Source organism: Erpetoichthys calabaricus, chromosome 3, assembly GCF_900747795.2.
Source record: "Erpetoichthys calabaricus chromosome 3, fErpCal1.3, whole genome shotgun sequence".
In the NCBI taxonomy this organism is placed as follows: Eukaryota; Metazoa; Chordata; class Cladistia; order Polypteriformes; family Polypteridae; genus Erpetoichthys; species Erpetoichthys calabaricus.
In genome coordinates this window covers 311,195,730-311,210,169 of record NC_041396.2, presented here as the reverse complement: position 1 = coordinate 311,210,169, position 14,440 = coordinate 311,195,730, and the positions used below count along the sequence as shown (strand labels likewise).

The following is a 14,440-nucleotide window of genomic DNA, read 5'->3' as shown; positions in this document are numbered from 1 at the left end:
TGGTGCAAGCTGGGCCCCATAGCTGCAGCAATTGCGCATCTGGTGGGATGTGCTTTTTGGGTCCTTTTTAACACTAGAATTACCAGAGCCTACGAAAAAACTCGTAGATCTGGCCCACCTTAAATTCCATCGCACCTCTCCGTCAGCGCCTTTTGTCCTGTAAATGTGCCGATAAAGACAAGCGGCAAGCTCCCTGCTATTCCATCCCCCCACCGCAGCAGAACGTGCACAAAGTTCTCCCAGCTCATGTCTTGATTATCTGGGAGTGAAGTGCCGGAGTTTAAGAGTGGAAATAATAGATTGTTATTTGGAACACATGCATTTCATGTGTGTTCCGATTCTACAATCATCTGTGTAAACACATTGTTAAAACAGAAATGTTTTTCATATTTTAGTAGTAAATGACAAAATGTTGGCATAAACTACATAATGTGTGAAGCCTGAAGTCCAAAGATCAAATAAACACTTTCACAAAAGGTTCAAGGATGATACAGCAGTTTCCGTGGCGTAGCGGTAAGATTTGCTGACTTGTAATCATGAGTTCCTGGTTCGATCCCGACTGCCTCTTATATTTGCCATTTTCAGTAGTGAGCTGCTCTTATTGTTAATATTATACAGTACACACATACATTTTGTTTGCGTCTGTAACAGATGGTGTACATTTATAGTACTTGTAAAAGTTACCATTTTTTTCCACTTTTGTTCTCTCAGTCATGATCACAATACATACTACCACCCTAGGGATCTGATGCTGTTAGTTTTTATTTGAAACTGGGAATAACTGTAGATATGAGTGGTGTTTTGAGGCAATGGAACTGGACATTCTCCCATCTGGAGGGATAAAAGCTGACAACACTGGCGAATCTGCCTTATTCGTATCTGACCGTCATTTGATTTTTTTTTTTATTCAGTTTTATTGAGTGTTCCTGCTCACGCTGAAATAGTATGCACCTTATGGTCTATGATGTCAAAAAAAAAAAAACAGAGACACAGTTATATACGATATTTGGAATTATGACCTGTATAGTACATTTCGGAAAACATTGTGGGGCACGGATGCAACATTATTCATATTCATTCGCATAACATCGTTTTTTTTCCCCGATCTTGCCAGTCTCCACATGTTGTTGTTTCTTTTGTACTCCAGGACATGCAGAGGCAACAATAGTACAGAGAGGTCAGTTTAGCGCTACATGCAATCATCACATTCAATGTTAACAGTTCACACACATGCAAGGACCGTCCTTCCTACATTTACGATATGTGTACCTGTTGCAATGCGCACACTTCCCTCTATACTGTGGTTTCTATTACACAACTGAAAGAGAGACAATATATGTGACATTTTGAAGAAATCGTGTTATGACCTGAGTATTACCAATCAGAAAACATCATCGCACTAATACAATATTATTTGAATAAATATGAAAAACGTTTCTGTTTTTACAATGTGTTTACACAGGTTATTGTAGAAATGGAACACACATGAAATGCATGTGTTCCAAATAACAATCTATTATTTCCACTCTAAAACTCCAGCACTTCTCTTCCAGATAATCAAGCAAGGCATGAGCTGGGAGAACTTTATGCACGTTCTGCGACGGTGGGGGATGGAATAGTAGGCTGCTTGTTGCTTGTCTTAATCAGCACATTTACAGGACAAAAGACGCTGAGGGAGAGGTGCGAACAGATTTAAGGTGGGCCGGATCTACGAGTTTTTTCGTAGGCTCTGGTAATTCTAATGTTAATTGGAATCATAGATCATCTGAGAGCGGAAACCTGCTTGGAGGATCCAGAACAGAACCCGTGTGCGTCCCTGCCTCGAAGTCCCAGTCTCACATTGTGGAGCTAGCTCCGGAAAAACCTGGTGCACAGCAGCGGGTTCCGTGAGGAGACACGGAGGAGGGGACAGTGTGCTTTTGCTAGTCCTCTGGCCTTTTCACATACGGGACTAGTGATGGTAAACGGTCACAAGGTTACCTCTTTATTTGATTCTGGCAGTAACATTTCCATTGTTGCTCGCCATTTAGTGTTGCCGCAACAATGGCTTAAGACCTGTCTAACCTGCGTTCACGGGGATGTCCGATCGTACGAGTCTGCTGCCTGCTACATCTGCCAGAACGGAGTTGTAAGAAAAATGGTGGTGGTAGTCCTCAAGGATCCTCCCTTCCCCATGATTTTAGGTAGAGATTGGGCCTACAAAAAGCACAGCATAACAGTGGCTGATCCCCCAAAAACACTAGGTCTTGTCATGGACGCTGATACCACATCCTCAGCTACTTCCATACCATGTTTACAGCCAGAGGAGGATCAGAATTCAGTCTCTGACAGTGACGTGGAAACAGCTGGGCCATCGCAGTACGACACGTCATCTTCAAGCGATGTGCTAGGTCGGATCGAGACCACGCCCCTTGAGGTCGGATCTGATCCTCTCAGCCATCTGCAGTTTCAATTTAGACAGACCCCGGCTTCATTTAAAAGGGAACAGTGGAACGATGACTCCCTTAAATTTGCAAAAAATGCAGTGGTCTTAATAGATGGCCAACTCACAGTAAATCCCATGCCACAAGGTCCTCACTTTGTGTTAAAGAATGACCTTTTGTATCGGGTGGCAGAACACGAGGGAGAGATAAGGAACCCTTCTGTTAGTTCCACGGACTTACCGGCGACAAGTCTGTGAACTGGCTCATACCCATCTCCTGGGAGCACTTTCTGGGTCCCGAAAAAACTTTAAAGCAGATCAAGGTCCGATTTTTTGGCCTGGGATTGATGAGGAGGTCCGCCGTTTTTGCACATCCTGCCCGGAATGTCAATTTTGGCAGATTCCTAGGAGGGACCATGCTCTTTTAATCCCTTTACCCTTAATAGATGTCCCCTTTGAGTGAATTGGGAATGACCTGGTGAGACCCCTAGAACCCTCGGCCAGAGGTCATAAATAAATAATGGTCCTGGTAGATTATGCCACCCTATATCCTGAAGTTGTTCCCTTGCACTCAGCTACATCTAAGGCAATCACACGGGAGTTGGTAGGGGTCTTTGCGTGAGTCGGGATCCCTAAAGAAATCCTGACGGATCAAGGGATGCATTTTACCTCGGAGATGTTCAGGGAAACAGCTAAGTTGCTAAAAATAAAACATTTAAGGTCCTTGGTATATCATCCTCAAACCGATTGTCTGGTCGAGAGGTTTAATCAAACTCTCAAACAGATGCTACGCAAGGTAATCAATAAGGACAGAAGGAACTGGGATCAGCTCCTCCCCCTCGTCCTTTTTGCACATCAGGAAGTCCCACAAGCCTCCACGGGGTTCTCACCATTTGAACTATTGTATGGACAACAACCCCAAGGTTTATTGGATATACTAAATGAGGGCTGTGAGGAGGAGACCATTCCCTCTGTAAATATACTTGAATATATAGCACAGTTACGTAATAGATTGGCTAAGATTAGGCCCATTTTAAAATCTCACATGGAAAAGGTGCCAGCAGCCCAGGCTCGTTGTTACAACCATGGTACGTCCCTTCGGGAGTTCCGCCTAGGGGGGTTGAGTCATGGTATTGGTTCCTACCTCACACTCCAAATTACTGGCACGTTGGCAAGGCCCATATGAAGTTAAGGAGAGGAAGGGTGTGGTCGGTTATTTGGTTATCCAACCTAATCGTCGACCTAAAGAGCGGATTTATCATGTCAATTTGCTGAAACCGTGGAAGGAAAGGGATGCTGATCCTTTCTCCGGACAGCCCTGCTCCCTCTTTACTCATAAATTGAACCTTAACTTCGGTGATAATTTGACTCGCCTACAGTGTCAGGAGCTCGAAGTAGCTATCCTGTCTGTTCCAGAGGTAGTGAAAGAAAAGCCCGGACAAACCTCCCTGGTTGCGAATGATATCATGACGAAACCTGGGGTTATAGTCAGAGAATGCTCATATCAGATTCCCGAAGCAAAAAAGCCAGAAGTGGAGTTAGAGATCAAATGAATGCTGGATCTAGGTGTGATAGAGGAGAGTTATAGTCCCTGGTCCAGTCCCATCGTGTTGGTCAAAAAGCTCGATGGAAGTTGGAGGTTTTGCAATGACTTCCGTCGGCTTAACCAAGTCTCCCAATTTGATGCCTATACAATGCCGCAAGTGGATGACCTCCTTGAGCGGCTAGGACATGCCAAATTTTTGACTACCCTTGATATGATGACAGGGTACTAGCAGATTCCCTTAATGGACTTAGAACCCCTAGCAGACATTGGTAGTATCGTGTACCTCCATTCGGATTACATGGGGCTCCCGCTACCTTCCAACGTCTGGTGGACAAAGTGCTCCGACCCCATAATTCGTAGTGTTGCCTACTTGGATGATTCATCCATCCATTCATTTTCCAACCCGCTGAATCTGAACACAGGGTCACGGGTGTCTGCTGGAGCCAATCCCAGCCAACACAGGGCACAAGGCAGAAACCAATCCAGGGCAGGGTGCCAACCCACCGCGGTACTTGGATGATGTTGTCATCTATTCCAGCACCTGGGAGGAACACATACAACAGGTTAAGGCTGTATTACAGATGCAAATGAATGCTTGTCTTCGTATTAATCCAAAGAAATGTTATTTTGGATTGGTGGAAGCCAAATATTTGGGTTACCTAGTGGGCCAGGGGTATAGCCAAACCACAATGTTCCAAAATAGATGCCATAGTGAATTGGCCCCGTCCAATAACCAAGAGGCAGGTACAGGCATTTCTCAGCTTAGCTTGCTACTATCGCCGGTTTGTACCCTGATTTTCTGAGAGACCTACACCCTTGACAAATCTTACAAGGAAGAGGAAACTTAATCATGTGGTATGGGATGATGTTACAGACATTGCATTTTGTGACCTTAAGCAGGCCCTTACGTTAGCTCCTATTTTGAAAGCACCTGATTTTTCTTTGCCTTTCATTCTCCAGATGGATGCTTGGGACACAGGTCTTGGTGCTGTGCTGAGCCAGAGTGTCGATGGAACAGAACACCCTGTTATGTACCTGAGCTGGAAACTCTTGGACCGGAAGACCAGGTATGCGGCAGTGGAGCGGGAAGCTTTGACGATTAAATGGGCGATTACTCAGCTGAGGTACTACCTTCTTGGTCATGAGTTCACCGTGGTGACTGACCATGCACCATTACAGTGGGTGGCGTTACACAGGGATTTTAATTCGCAGGTCACGAGGTGGTTTTTAGACCTATAGCCTTACAAGTTTTCGGTTTATTGTTGTGCTGTACTGCAGGCCAATGCTGATGCCCTTTCCCAAAGCCACGACCTCATGGCCAGGTATGCCTGACCCGATGGGTCTGGGCTGAGGTGGGGGGGGGGTGGGGGGGGGCCATGTCACACAAGTGCGACTAGGAGCGAGTTGAGTGGACCAAGTGGATGTGAATTTCCCATTGGGATTAATAAAGTATCTATCTATCTATCTATCTATCTATCTATCTATCTATCTATCTATCTATCTATCTATCTATCTATCTATCTATCTATCTAATCATCCGCCAGAGCCAGTGTGTGCAAGGGTGCACTAAACCTACCTCTGTTATCTCTACAGGCCAAATATGGGAAAACCTGCCTGATTCAACGTCACTTCCGGTTCCCGCCCCCAGACTAAAGTCACTTCTGGTACCGGCCAGATGACATCACTTCTGTCTTTCGGCTTATAAAGCTGCCATCCTTTCTCCAGTAGTCAGTTCAGTAGAGAACTCAAATCAGTGCACATGAGTGCTGTATCAAAACCTTTTTGCAGACAGGGACAATATATGGGTGGCTGCCCCAAACCTTTTTGTGTGTGTCAAGGCTGTTCATTTTACAGTATATACTCACCTTTAAGTTTTCCTGCGGATAAGTCGGGGCTTGATTTTACCGTATAATTTCCTGCATTTTATAATGTCGGTCGTATAAGTTGAAAGTGGAAAACTCACACTATTGATCTAATGCCCACCTGAGAGAGTAACCATGGAGCACACTACCTTTTTTTTCTATGTATTTTAGAAACGTCCAGTCACATATAAGAACAATGCAGCTGCACCAGGCGTAACGGTGATAGATGGCACCGTTTGGATGCAGCAACATGTCGGCCGTCATCCTGCCAGTCAGTCTGCCCCACACCTGTTCTTCAACGAAACAGCACGGCTTACAGAGCTCGCCAACGTATTGTGCAAAGTTCTGTTTCTGATTATGTTTTGTGATGGTGTTTACATGAAAAACATTTATATGTTACTTATATAAAAATCAGATCGAATGTCATTTTCCTTGATTTATTTACTTATCTTCCTACAGCGTAAAGTCACAAGTAAACTGAAGAGCTTCCTGTGTTTGATCAACAAGGGCAGACTCACAAAGTACATGAGTACTGAAGTGACTTTAGCTGCAGGTGAAAGCTCCTGTTGTACTTTACACAACTGTTGTTATAATTCTGCCTTTGTCCAGAAAAGGCTCCATAAGTTTATGACCACAGTCTCGGAAAGTCTTTCTCCCATGGGACAACTGGGATCTTTTCCTAAATAAGGAGTGGCATTGCACATGTACGGTGTCAGCAGGCCCATGTCGATGAAACACAGGGAGTTCTGCAGTCTACTTGTGACTTTACACTGTAGGAAGATAAGTAAATATCCATCCATTATCCAACCCGCTATATCCTAACTAGAGGGTCATGGGGGGTCTGCTGGAGCCAATCCCAGCCAACACAGGGCACAAGCCCACCGCATACACACCCACCAAGCACACACTAGGGACAATTTAGAATTGCCAATGAACCTAACCTGCATGTCTTTGAACTGTGGGAGGAAACCCACGCAGACACGGGGAGAACATGCAAACTCCACGCAGGGAGGACCCTGGAAGCGAAGGCAGGTCTCCTAACGCACTACCCACTGTGCCACCGTGCTGCCCGATAAGTAAATAAATCAAGGTAAATAACATTCAATCTGACTTTTATATAAGTAACATATAAATGTTTTTTATATAAAGACCACCACAAAACATAATGGTGCCATCTTTCACCACTCTTTCTCCAATGTAGAACTCTTGTCCTCATCTGAGTTCACCTCTGCTATAGCACGTCTTTATTTGAAAACTAGCAGTATCAGATCAGGGGGAGCATGAATATGGCTGGGAGAATAAAAATGAATAATGAAACAGAATGCTAACTTTTACAAGTACCCATAAATTTACACTGGCTGTTACACACGCAAAAAAATTAAATATATGTTTTTATTCAATAATAGTAACAATAATAGCCACTCCATACTCAAACCAGTTAATGCATGAAAGACCCAGAATCATACCTGCCACCTCTGGACTTGGAGACAGAAGTTCTTACCACTACACAGGCCAAGCAGACGTATGTGTGTGTGTGTGTGTGTGTGTGTGTGTGTGTGCGCGTGTGTGTCTGCGTGTGTTTGTGTGTGTGTCGTACCCTATCCCAGTTTTCAGTTATATTCTTGAATAACTGTGCACTTGTTCTGTTATATTTGTACCTTTTCTGAAAGTGTTTATTTGATATTAGGACTTCAGTTTTCACACATTATACACTTCATGTCTACATGTTGCCAGTTATTAGCAGAACATCACAAACGTTTCTGTTCTAGTTATGTGTTCAGCATTCCTTTTTCTTTTTTTGATTTTATTGTAATCATTCCATACAAATAGATCAATTTTTACAAAAAATAGGATTGAAAACAAATCAACCCCCACCCCAAAGATAGAGAGCTTGGCTAATGGAGTAAAACTTAAAGCTTGTAAAAATAAATAAATTAATGAGTTTAATAGGCAGATAAAGATAAATGGAAAAGAAAAAGAAATGGGAAGAGAATCTGCTTCCTCAGTGCTTTAAGAGCTTATTCTTCAATGTTATTGATTAGATTCTGCCAGGTTTTGAAAAAGTTCTGCACAGATCCTCTAAGTGAGAATTTGATTTTTTCCAATTTCAAATAATTTAAACCATCAGTTACTCACTGACTTAAAAGAGGAGAGTTAGGATTCTTCCAGTTTAACAAATAAGTCTGTGTGCCAATAGTGTAGTAAAGGCAATTACAGTTTGTTCAGCATTTCTTGCCTTGCATTTCCTGTCATCCTACATTTACAAAGATCTTTGTAGACACGGAACACACATGAAATGCATGTGCTCCAAATAACAATATATTATTTACCCAATACAACTCCAGGCACCTCACACCCAGATGAACTTTGTGACCGACTTGAGCTGTGGTGACGGTGGGGGTGATGGGATAGCAGGCTGTCTGCTGCCAGTGCTGAGCGGCACATTTACAACACAAAAGATGCTGATGAGGAGGTGCGAAGGAATTTAACATGGACTGGGATTGTGAGATTTTTCGTAGGCTTCAGGGATTTTAGTGTTAATCTGCCTGGCAGTGCCAACCTTTAATTTTTTTTCTTTTTTTGGCTACACAGATGTAGTGGGGCCACATAGGTATTATTGTTTATTGTGTTGCACCCAGTCACGTCTTGTCTCAGCACCCTGTTTAAACTAATGTGTGTCTGTTTAAATGTCGTCCCTGTAATAAGAAATGGGGAAGGGTGTTGCAGGGAGGCAGTGACCCTCTGGACATGTCACGACTGGGATTTTAACAGTTACATCCTGCTAATCATTGTTTAAACTATCAAGTTTAAATCAATATTATTCTGCTTTTATTTACCTCGCGCCTGGTTCCAGTTTGATTCTCATTCCGCCGAAATCATGACAACACCATCATCGCCAGAAACCCTGGAGTTGGACATTATAATCCACCATTTCCGAGGAAGCACGGTGAAGTCGTTCTGTTTTATTCGGGAGATTCAAACACATCCATTTTGATCAGTCATTCATATTCTGGACAGTGATGTACCCGGACTCAATTTCATGTTCATTGTCATTTAGTACTCATACATTGCTATTATTTGTGTTTGTTATTATTTTGCAGGAGCAACAGAGGTTTTGTTATTGTACAGGTGGTGTTTTCACTTAGCTGCTTTGGTGGAGGGATACATATATATATATATATCTCTATTATAAAAAAAATCCTGGAGAGAAACAGTAGGGCGTCAAGACGTGATCTTCACGTTAAGATCACGAAGACAGTTAAAAGACCCACGAGGACCTTAAACATGAGACTTTGTGCCTAGAGATTGACCCAGGATCATCTTGCGATGACATAGAACATGAGATTCTTGCAAGACATGCCCTACTTACGATCAATATCAAATAAGACAATGGGGCAGCAAAACATTCAGTCTTATGAAGGATTTGAGCACACACAGATCCAGGGTCTCAGAGCATATAAAGCATATAAGGACAATACATTATAAATGAAAAGTCGACGACTAAGCGAAGAAGAAAGCAGTGCGGAGAAAAGAGACTCAAAAGTGTTGGAGAGAAAAAAGAGCAAAAAAGAAAAAATAATCTAGATGCAAATTCAGAAAATAAGGAAAGTAATTATCAGCCTGTAACAAGTGGAATTGAAACAAAGCATATCCAATTGGGCTCAGAATTAAGAGACAGAGTAAAAGACAAAGTAGGACTTCATAAACACGTTCACAAACATTGGCGCTAAACACATGAAGAGCAGGTTAGAGATTATGAAAGCAGTGGAATTCGAAATGCTTAAAAAAAAAAAACTTATGCGCAATACAAATGTGGAGAAAGTTAAAGAATATGAAAGTAGAAAAATTAGAAAGTATAAAAAAAAGTAAAGATCGCAGCAGCGCAAACAAACGGAAATTATTAGTCGAAAAAGGGAAAATAATCACCACAGACCAGGTGTCATTGAAAAAAAAAAGCAGGACAAAACGAGGTCAGAAATAAAAGACAGAGAGTAGAAAACAAAGTAAAACGTCATAAAGAGGTTAAAAAACAAGGGGGCCAAACACATGCAGAGCAGGTTAGAGAGAATGAAAACCGGAATTCAAAAGACTAAAAAAAAAACGTAGGCACAATACCCATGAAGAGCAAGATAAAGAACATGAAAACAGAAAAAAATGACAGTGTCAAAAAAAGAAAGCAAACATCGCATTAGCGCAAAAAAAAGATAAATTATTACTCAGAGAAATAACAAAAAGGCGAATAGAGATCGAATATATGGACACAGGTGATATGTCAGAAGTATGTAAATATTGTAAGGCTTTGAAGTTTAAGTCAGAGAATTTCAAAAACGGGGTTTATCTCACATGCATTTATTGGTTACTTTGCACAAAAAATTATTAACTGCTGATGATGAAGATCGTTTTGTCTGTGCTGAAATTCCAAACAGAGAGACCTATCCTGAATTATGGTACAAAGTCATTAAACACACGTCTCACTGACCTCATTAAAAAGATTCGGCATGTTGGGACTCGAAAGATTACAAATATTGTTTTTACAGAAGTTCTGAAATAAAAGTGAAACTAATGAAATCGCAACAATTCAAAGAAAAAAAAATCTGGAAAATCAAACATGGGGGTCGGCGAGCAAAGCAAGCAGGGGGGCGAAGCCCCCTAGTATACATATAGATATATTTTACATCGCGGATTTGTATTCTTGTATCTGTCATGGTATTGTATTTAATATATTCCCACACTTATTTTACATATTTGCTTTCATTTGCTAGTCTTTAACCGTCGCTTGGGGATGACGCAAAATTATTATCTGTTAGAGGTACAGCTTGGTATTGATAGGTTTTCTCAGTAATTCATCCAGGCCACAGGTCCTGGTAGTGTGGGTGCCGGCTGAGTAAGGGGGATACTGAACAAACCCAGGCAGCAGAGGATACACGACACGATTTGTTTAGTCAGCAGTAGCCGACTGTCCCTCTGTCACCTACCCTGTACCTTTCACTGTTTCTGTTCTTCTCCTCGTAGTGACCGACATTCTAAAAACTCTTCAAGCAGTCTGCTCACTTTTATTGATGAAACATTTTTACACTTAAAATACTGAGTTACTGTTTAATGCTGTGCAAAAATGTTTTCAAACTTATGTAAATGTCAGTAATAAATTAAATGGATTTTGAATAAGTACATTTAGTGCTTTGACCAAGCAAGCCGAATCTGTGAGTAGAACCTTAGGAATATCTGATTAGGAATCATAGAAAAAACGAAGTAAATATCACTGCGATCTCACGGTAAGGGGACACACGTCCTCACGCGCTCGCGCTCGCCCGCCCTGCTGTCCTCCTTCACGTGCACGCGCCTGCGGGTGAAGCCTTCCGAGCAGCACGGCGCTCTCACCTTGTGAAGATTACAAAGTCCTCTTATTATCACAGTTGGGCTCTGCTGATCACGACGAGTTTCACATACTGAGGTAATGCAGTGAGCCGTGCTTACCTGAGGTCACCTCGTTCAAGATGAGAAGAAAGGGCCGATCAGCAGAGGGGGGGCTTTAATCTGAGCAGGCGACAAGCAACCCACCACTGCGGCTTTCCATGTCAGGGCCGAGCTTAACGTCTCCCGGTGTGCGTCTGCTCTTCTCACAATGTACGCCATTAACAGCTCAACTCCCCTGACAGACAGACAGGCTGTGTTTATACAAATGGCTTCGTGCACATCAAGCAAACACGCTGAAGTAAAATAATAAAAAACGATAAACATCCTTATGGAGTTCGATGAATGCTCCACACTCCACATCTCCATCTCCACACTGGAGGCTTCAGTTCACACTGGGATGACGTTCTGTGCAAGCACTACATGATGGTTTTGATGGTGGCCACTTTCTGCAGTCTGTATCGACACAGGTGTGGATTACCTTTCTACAAACAGCAAGATGAACGTCAAAGTGAAAAGAAATAAACTTTACCTCGAAGTGGTGTACAAAATGGGGCCAATTTAGCGGTGTTTATTACCAGATCTGCGGAGGGGAGCAGCTGATCTCTCACTCTTTTACTCCTCTCTAAGCCCCCCTATTCAAGTGTATGAGACGTGTTACCGTTCATGTCGGCGGCGCTGGTCTTGTTGTCTGCAGCAGTCCGGGAAGAAGATGAGCAGACAGGGCGGCTTACGTGAAACAGCGGGGCTCTTCAGAGAGGGATTGGGGTGCTGGACGAGAAGAAGAAGAAATCCAAACCATTTGCTCGCGTTCCCTTTATAGCTCCACCAGCAAGCTACAACAAGCCACGAGAGCCCAAACACGGACGATGGTCAACGGCTCACAAACAATAAAGAAAGGCGCCGCTTCACGAGCACATCAGCCCACCTGGAAGCTCGCAGGTTTCTCCTTTTTTAAAAGATGCAGATGGATGAAAATGAATGAGGCAAAACTCTTGCGCAGTGTACGGTAATCATAATAATAATAATAATAATAATAATACATTGTGTCTATATAGCAGATCCGTCCTGCTCATTGCCCCATTCAAATGAAATCCAGGAGGAGATCCATCAAAATTGGTTATAACATCCTCGGGTTATTTTAATTTTTTGCGATTCTCAACAAGCCCAATAAACTCCCGTTTGTTTCTCTTTCAGCGCTTCAGTCGTCCTTACACTGGCAGTAATCCGAAATCTCTGGCAAAAAATGTGTGTGTGTGTGTGTGTGTGGAAACGACCACTGGAGTGCCAGGAATAGTCCACGTAGATTTCACCCAAAGAAGAACAGAGCTGTCAGACATTTTCTTATGTTTTAAGAGCTGCAGCTCACTTGCAAAGTAACAGACTGTTGTCGATACAATCTTTGTAAGGCAACTTTATATATAAATATATAGATACTCCTCAGATAAGTTAATACATTTTTTTCTTTATCCCTCAGAGGTTCCAATTAGAGGCATGCTGATGAAATGAATATTTCTAAATCCATAATTACGAACTCTCCGCCTTCCTGATTGCTGAAACAGCTTAACCAAGTCCTTCTCATCAGTCTGTGGCTCAGAAAAATAAGTTAACTGAAATTCAGTGACTGGCTGCCAGTTTCATAGCAGTTGTGTGACTGGCAAGTCAGGTATTCACAAACGGCATCGCCTAAAATTAAAATGAAATACGTGATGACTTGATGGCCTTTTTAGAGAAAAGTGTGGCCAATTGAATAACGAGAACTGAATTTTTAAAAGAGACATAAAACTACTGCGGTGGGTTGGCACCCTGCCCGGGATTGGTTCCCTGCCTTGTGCCCTGTGTTGGCTGGGATTGGCTCCAGCAGACCCCCGTGACCCTGTGTTCGGATTCAACGGGTTGGATGATGGATGGATGGACATAAAACTATGGAGCTCTTCTCAGGGAAAAAAGTCCCATAAATCAGTTTTACTGAATGATATGTCTCAAGTTAATTTGTATACAATCATCTGCATAAATAATTTTAATACTTTAAATTCTGCAAATTAAGGAGTTTATAATAAGTAATTAAATACTGTAGGTAATGGCAAAGTAATTTTCCTCTGTTTTTGAATATGTAAATTGCAGTATAATAGTAATAATAATAGTAATAATAATAATAAAATAATTATTACTACGACTACTACTATTACTACTAATAATAATAATAATCCTACATATACGGTGAAGTAAAAATGCCAGTGAGCAAAGCTTTCTAATATATCGATTTCATTTGAATACTGAAAGAAATCAATTCTAAACTAAAGTATATTCAAGAGCAAATATTTATCCCTCCACATTTCTATGTTGACAAAGGAAAAAAAGAAAAAGAAAAATCCACGAAGTCTTCTCCTTGATTGTTTCTGCACAGAACTCCTTTCAGTAATCCATTTTGGACGGCTCTCCATTTTCAGCAGCCCCTGCAAAGCGCCATGAAAGAAGCCGCTGCCGCCGCCGTCTCCTCATCCTTCCTCACCTGTCACGCCATCAGTCCCATCATGAAGGAGTCTCTCCGGCACAGGGTCGCTCAGTGCTGAGGGTCGTGCATCTTCTGCGCCGCCACCTCTTCGAACTCCTCGACTGGCTCTCACTTTTCTAGAGAAGGGTCTTATCTCGGAGGGGCTGCCGGTTAGCAAGGGCGGGTTTAAACGTTTCGCTGAATGCCTCGCAGGCACCAATCACAAGCCGGGAATCGAATCGGAGAAATGCGACGTGATGCACGGGGTCTGTGGTGTGTATTACCGCGGGGGTCCGGAGGCTGCTGCTTGTTAAATTACACTTACAGATGTCTGTACCTGCATCATGACCTGCTGGTGCGGCCGAGACAGTGTACTAGTTACTGTGGAGGGGGGCGCTTTCTTCTCCTGACTTTATGGAGCATTTATTTAACTGTAGCCCTGAGTCACAAGACAGCGTCTGAAAAGAGGGGGGGGGGGGGGGGGGGGGTTACAGGCAAAGAGAAAGGCTGATGTACAAATGAGATAGATAGATAGATAGATAGATAGATAGATAGATAGATAGATAGATAGATAGATAGATAGATAGATAGATAGATAGATAGATAGACACAGGTGTCAGAGGGGCTCTGAGCAGCACAGGACAGAATGGAGTGTCAGACCATCACTGGGCACAACCTCAGCTCATTTGAACTCATCAAAGAAT

General features: G+C 42.6%; 1 protein-coding gene across 2 annotated transcripts in view; it reads left to right on the top strand.

Annotated features, from left to right (window-relative positions):
- LOC127527252 (trace amine-associated receptor 13c-like) overlaps positions 1-14,440 on the top strand; it is a 225,775-nt gene that overhangs the window by 163,890 nt on the left and 47,445 nt on the right. The window lies entirely within an intron of this gene.